Source organism: Alosa sapidissima, chromosome 3 (genome assembly GCF_018492685.1).
Source record: "Alosa sapidissima isolate fAloSap1 chromosome 3, fAloSap1.pri, whole genome shotgun sequence".
NCBI classification, from domain to species: domain Eukaryota; kingdom Metazoa; phylum Chordata; class Actinopteri; order Clupeiformes; family Clupeidae; genus Alosa; species Alosa sapidissima.
The window spans coordinates 5,563,309-5,570,020 of NC_055959.1; positions in this window are offsets into that span (position 1 = coordinate 5,563,309).

The window sequence follows — 6,712 nt, forward strand, 5'->3', positions numbered from 1 at the left end:
AGCAGGGCCAATATTCTTTTGACCCTGATAATTATCATAAATCATGAATTATTAGTTTGGTCCACTCTCATCCCTGATCTCAATGTTAACATAGCAGAGCTGCATGCACCATATCTGGGTAAGTCAAGCTGGGCCCTGGTAAGATGTAAGATTTATTTACATATTCACAGGTCAATATTTCCCCACAGCAATATTTCTGCAAAAATTATGCAGTTTTAACCATCATTTAAAAAATTCCTGCCGCAAATTCAATCCCTTTTGGACACAACAACCACAACAAAATCTTGCAATTGATTCTGGAGGGAGTGTCTATATGTGTATTCCTCTGTAGGGAAAGGAAGTCTACATGTGTCAATGAGTATCACTGATCTATCATTAAGTCCATCAAGTACACTCCTTGTGAAGAAAATATTCAATATGGGCCAAGGGGGCTGGCCTAGCAGTTAATATGGAACCAAAGGCAGTTAGATTTATTGGACAGATGACCTGTACACTGGCTTAAGAGTTGCTGCAAAGCTGCAAGATATCAGCTAACTCTGCAGCCAATCCGGCCCAAATCTGGTGATGATGATGGTCCTGGACCTATCAGAGTTATAGGTCTCCGTGCCAACCTTTACTGCTGCTGCTGGGGTGCATTAGCTGTGATCGGTGTGGGAGTCTGTCCTGAGGAGTGCGAATTAGCTGAACTCATTAAAGGGTCAACCTTAACGTAAATTTGAGGATTGGCGGTGGAGCTCAGTGGAAAAAAGGCTCCTGGACTTTGGTCCTGCCAGCGGCTCGGCTGGGCAGAGTCCAGAAATGGAAACACAGATGAGGAATCTAAGGAATGGGAGAATTGGTGTGTGTGTTGGGGGGGGGGGGGGGGGGGGGGGGGGAGGAGGTCACAGATAAAAGATTTTCTCCAGATTGTGAACATATAAATATAGGACTTGCTTTTACTCTCCCATTATCACATGAAGTCTCCATTTCAGAATCAATTTCTAAGACTATTACGTTTTAGTGGCCTTATGTCTGTACTAACAATGTGTTTATTTGAGCCACTTGAATGCTCAACATGTTTGCTGGCTGGCTGCCTTGTATTTCCATTGCCCTAGCCTGTCAGGCTTATTCTAGAATCTCTTTCTATGTACCATTTTCTCTTTCTGTCCTTTCTTTCTTTCCCTGTCTTTCACTCTCACTCTCACTCTCATTCTCACTCTCATTCTCACTCTCACTCTCACTCTCACTTTCACTCTCACTCTCACTCTCACTCTCACTTTCACTCTCACTCTCACTCTCATTCTCACTCTCATTCTCACTCTCACTCTCACTCTCATTCTCACTTTCACTCTCACTCTCATTCTCACTCTCACTCTCATTCTCACTTTCACTCTCACTCTCACTCTCACTCTCACTCTCATTCTCACTCTCATTCTCTCCGGTTTCTCGTGATTGAGGCACACAGTGGGCTTTGTGGCAGGTCGGCAGTTGCGCAAAGGGCAGCCGCTTTTTAAATAGAAACTGCCATTTACAGAACTCTGGAGTCTGACCTCGACTCTTTGTGATCTGTAGTTCTGTGGTCAGCTTCTAGCAGAGCTTCAGCCTGGTAAGTTTGGGTGGGGCCGCCCTGGACGGCAGAGGAGAGGATTTTGAGGAGAAGTCGCTGCCATTTTCTCCAACGAAAAGACTCAGCTCCCTGCAGCCTCTGCTACTGTGACGTGACAGCAGTTGAAACAATAGCTGCTCAGATGGAGATCACAGATGTCGGGCCTGTGGAGGCTGTCTGAACGTGGCATGGTGCTAAGGAGAGTTTTTTTTTTTTTTTTTTTTTTTAAGGTTGTGGTTTGGCATCTCCAGCAACGCTGAAATGCTTTAAACAATACATAAAACGTCTATTGTGAATAGGGGTTGTATAATAAAGTCATACAAATAAATCCAATTTGTTTAAGTGCAGGTGTGTAGCAACGGTAAACTGAGACCCCAGATTAAATCTCAAACCAAGTTGCTCTTTGTAAATATAAGTTACATATTGCCTGCAGTTTGGTAATTGTTCCACTGTTATCCCTTTTTAGTAACTACAAGAGCACTCTTCTCATCTTAAAGATCTCTGCTCCCAGTGGCAAACTCAATGATGCACAACCTTTGCAAGTAGCTGTTTGGGCAGATATAGTGCAACTGTGCGCAGCTGTTAGATTTTCCATTTGTGGATCTGAGTATAGCAAAATATAGTTGTGATTGCATTATTATAAGACATATAGAATGCACGGAAGAACCACCTCTTGCGTATAATGAAACACTCACAGATACACAAATGCTCATTCTCACATATACATGACATACACACACTGATTGTCACCCAAGGCCCAAAGACAGGTAAAAGAATTGAATGTCTTATCATTGAGAGGCGTTTAATAAATGGGTATACTTGGCAGACAGCTCTTGGCTGTGGTCCCAATGTTCTCACATAGTGTGTTAATCCTTGCAAGTTGGCAAACATTCCCACACAACAGTGTGTCATGTCACAGTTTTTTAATGAGCATTGATAGTTATTGACCAGGTCACATGCACGCACACACGCACGTGCACTCACACACACACACATGCAAACACACATACACATGCATGCACACACACACTCTCAGGCGCTTGCAGGTTATGAGTGCTTTATGACAGCTGTTATGTTTTTCATGGCCGCCGTATGAGCCGGACGCTAATGAACACCCAGTAGCTGGTGGCCCCTTGAGCCTCCACTTAAAGGTGCCTCCCAACAAAAGCCGCCGCTCCACTTTTATGGACGGAAGCTGGCTGTTTGAAGTTTTGCTGGAGACACATGTTTCTAAAATGCCTCGATTGGGTCTTAAAGAGGGGGGGGAGAGATAGAAAGAGAGAGAGAGAGAGAGAGAGAGAGGTGGGTGAGAAGGAGGGAGGGGGAAACAAAGGGGGGGAAAACATGTCTAATAATCATACATTAAAACGCCCAACACGTAGTTTGCGAACATCTGCAAGGCAGGAACAGAGGCACCAGTAAATGAGGCATTGTGTGTCTGTTTTGGTGGAGCGAGGTTTTAATGGGGCGCACTTCACCTGGGGGAGTATTTGTGCCACCCCCACCACGTTGCCATGTAGCTTTCTGCAATACAAACCCCAGAGGCACTCTCTGTATGCTGTTTCCATGTATCATAAAGTGGACATAGCCATCAGTCACTTTTACTCAATGGGAAAGAACCATTAGGTTTTTTAAGTACGTTATAGTGATACGACAATAGCAACGTATTATTTAGTTTGGTAATTAATGTAGTTTATAACATTTATAACATTTATTGTGTTACATGCTTCAAATGTAAAGCACTTTGAGCTGCATTCTGTGTATGAAAGGTGCTATACAAATAAAGCTTATTATTATTATTATTATTATTATTATTATTATTATTATTATAAGTGATTTCTTGCTTTTGTAACCACATTTATAGTACAGTAGGGGTAATCTTAATGTTCTACTAGCCTCCACTTTTTCATCATACTATACTGTATTTGAAACTGTAATATAATTTGTGACTGAAGCATCACTAGAAAAACAGACAAATCCCTTGCTTTTGGCACTTTCTTAGTACCAAGGCATTAAACATCCTACTATAGTTTTTACTAGCAGTGACAACTTCATGATGCTCAAGGCCCCATTTCTGATCAGGTTAGTTCCATGAAGATGTTTACTTTATAACAACAACTCTGACGGTGTCCAGGATCTTACCAACTGTGCACAAGTATTTCTGATATATTACTGATTGGATCATAAACGGCCACAGCAACGAAGAGGAATTTTTTCTATTATTGTGTTACATGTTCCAAATGTAAAGCACTTTGAGCTGCATTCTGTGTATGAAAGGTGCTATACGAATGAAGCTTATTATCATTATCATTATTATTACCATTGAATCAATATCTTGTGATTTGTATGGAGGCAGCACAGTGATTTGCAGTGAAGATGAACCTCTGCATGAAATCTTCTTATATGTGCAGTTGGCACAACAGCAGTAAACACTCTCACGGTCTCATGTTAGTTAGTCAGTAGAGTGTCAGTGTGATTATAATTCTATAGTCCCCACTGGGTGTGAATGGTGACAACTCCGTACCGATGCTAGACTGATGCTGTGATTCAGAAGGACCAATCCTTCAGTAATCTACCGACTCGCAAATGATATAGCATTTTGCTATTGGTATAAGATTGAGAAGAAAGTGTTGAATCTTGTAATTTGTGTATGAGCTATCCCTTTAAGTCTAACTATGCCTACTACAGTAGCCAGGGCTTGCCTGTCCCAGCTTGCCAGCAGATGTTAAACTCCAGCACGCTTGCCCCCAGGGCACCACTGTAAGAAAAGTGTGATTTTGGGACAGGCACTGGGTAGCCACCTCATTAATCTGAACTTGGGGTCTTTCAAGTGGCTGTGAACACCGTGATGTCAGGGAGAAGAGAGGTTCCCTCATATTGTTTCATTAGGGTCTCATGTCTCGACACTCAGATGAAAACAAACCAGGAAACAAGAGACGCCTGGCATCAGTAATTTCCCCAAATGTACTTTATGACCTCACGCTCTCCTAGACTGTTTAGACTCTAAAGGGAAAAATTGCTGCTCCGTTTGAATGACACTTTTAATTTCTGTAATGAAATAAACCCTACTTCAGTTGGAGATTATGGTGTTGGATGGTCATGCCCACATAGGAAGATTCACAAAGACATTTGTCTCACAATAAGGAACCAGTAAAGGAACAGTTTGATTGGGTATTATAGATGAAATCATACTCCAGTTCACACACATTGTGAACCAGTTCATTTAGGCTATTGGATGCTTGGACAGGGATGTCATGTGAATGAAAGAAGTTGGTTCCTGTAATTGTGTATTTATCTTTCTTTGTGATTGATGTTGATACTGTCTTGAATGCATTTTTGATTGAGCGATTTAATTATAAAGTGCTGCTGGTGCAGTTAACTGTTGAAAATACAGATACGAGTTATACAAATAAAACTGACTTGACTTGACTAGACTTGAGTTATCTCTGAAAGTGTGTGTGCCCGCTGTCAGAGTGTTTCCTCTGCTCAGCATGTCTCTTCAGAGTGTGTGTGTGTTTCTCATGTTTGTGTGAACATATTCTTATGTGTGCATTGTGTTTTGCACCTGTGTGCTCATGTATCAATTGAGTGTGAGATTGTACAAAGGCGTGTGTGGTCGACTGCGTGTTTGTTTGTATTCCTCCTTTAAATATGTTTTTATCCATGTGTCTGTGTAGGCTTGCTTGTTCCTCATCTGAGGCTCTGTGTGTTTCTGTGTGTGTGTGTGTGTGTGTGTGTGTGTGTGTGTGTGTGTGTGTGTGTGTGTGTGCGTGTGTGTGCGTGTGTGTGCGCTCCTGGCGTCAGCTCGCCGGTAACTGCTGACTGCGAGGCACACCTCACAGGCGCCCATTAGAGTCCTGGTGTGGGCCTGCTGTCGTGGCAACCGGCGCCTGTGTTACCCAGGGCTTCTGTAAAGCAGCAGGTGAGCTGGCCAATCAGCACACAGATGCTAACAGTTTACATCTGCAGACAGGTAGCACAACCATGGAGCTGGTCTGTCACCAGACATGACTGCATTGCAAAAACACAAATGTCACCAAGGTCATAGTAGTTTGTAAATTAAAGTTTACAACTGATCTGAATCAGAATCAGGGTACACATATTACTTAGTGCATTGTTGTCAACAGATCTAAATATCTCTCAGTGACAGCCATGGTCATCCCTTCACTTAGGTTCCAACAGACCGCCTGAAAACTGGCACAGTTGGAGGACATCCAAAACTCACAAGTGCTCCAAAGGCCAGACAGACAGACATGGGGAAAAGGCTAGTGTAGTTTGAATTTCCCCTCGAGGAATCATTTTCAAGAGTAAACAAAGTGCCCTCTGAAGTCTTATAAGGAGTGTTTGGTGCAGACATGGCTACACTACAGCTTTTTCTATATGAATGGTACAAATGGACTACACATCTAAGAGTGTTTAGGGGCATATGGGTGAAATTATGTGGTAGTCTTTGAAGTGTGTATGTGCAAGAAATAGCAAAAAGGAAGTATATGTTGTAACAATGCTCTGCTGTTTTAATATTAGCCTAGAATTGACTTTGTCTGCAAGCTGGGCTATCCCAAAGAAAAGAAAAATAATTCTACACAGGACTTGCTGATCATTGAGAAAACATAGTTTGATGACTTATCTCCTTGTTGCTTCTCTGAAAAACAGAACACTGGCTGGCAGACTTGCCCAAGAGATCAAATGAGGATAGACAAGAGTCATTCTGAGTTAGAACCCAGTGGGAGTCCATTTACAGATGTACCCCTTGATTAAATCAGTGTGTTACATCCCAACAGGGTGGACTTAATAATACTGTCTTGTGACAATAAAATGGCCTTTTGACACACACCAGTAGGTTGACATTCTAATCTTGGTGTCGGGTCTTTATGGCTGAGGGTTTGGTGGTAGAGCTGCTGCTTAAATGGATTTTAAGATGCAGTGTTCCATATCTCCATATCTTAATCTCTCTCTCTCTCTCCTCTGTCTTTCTGTTTGTCTGTCTGTCTCCCTCTCTCTCTCTCTCTCTCTCTATCTATCTATCTATCTATCTATCTATCTATCTCTCCCAGTTGTTTTTTCATCTTATTCCCACTCTCTCTAACACATTACATTCCTCTTGGCTTCTTCCTCTGTCTCTGTCCA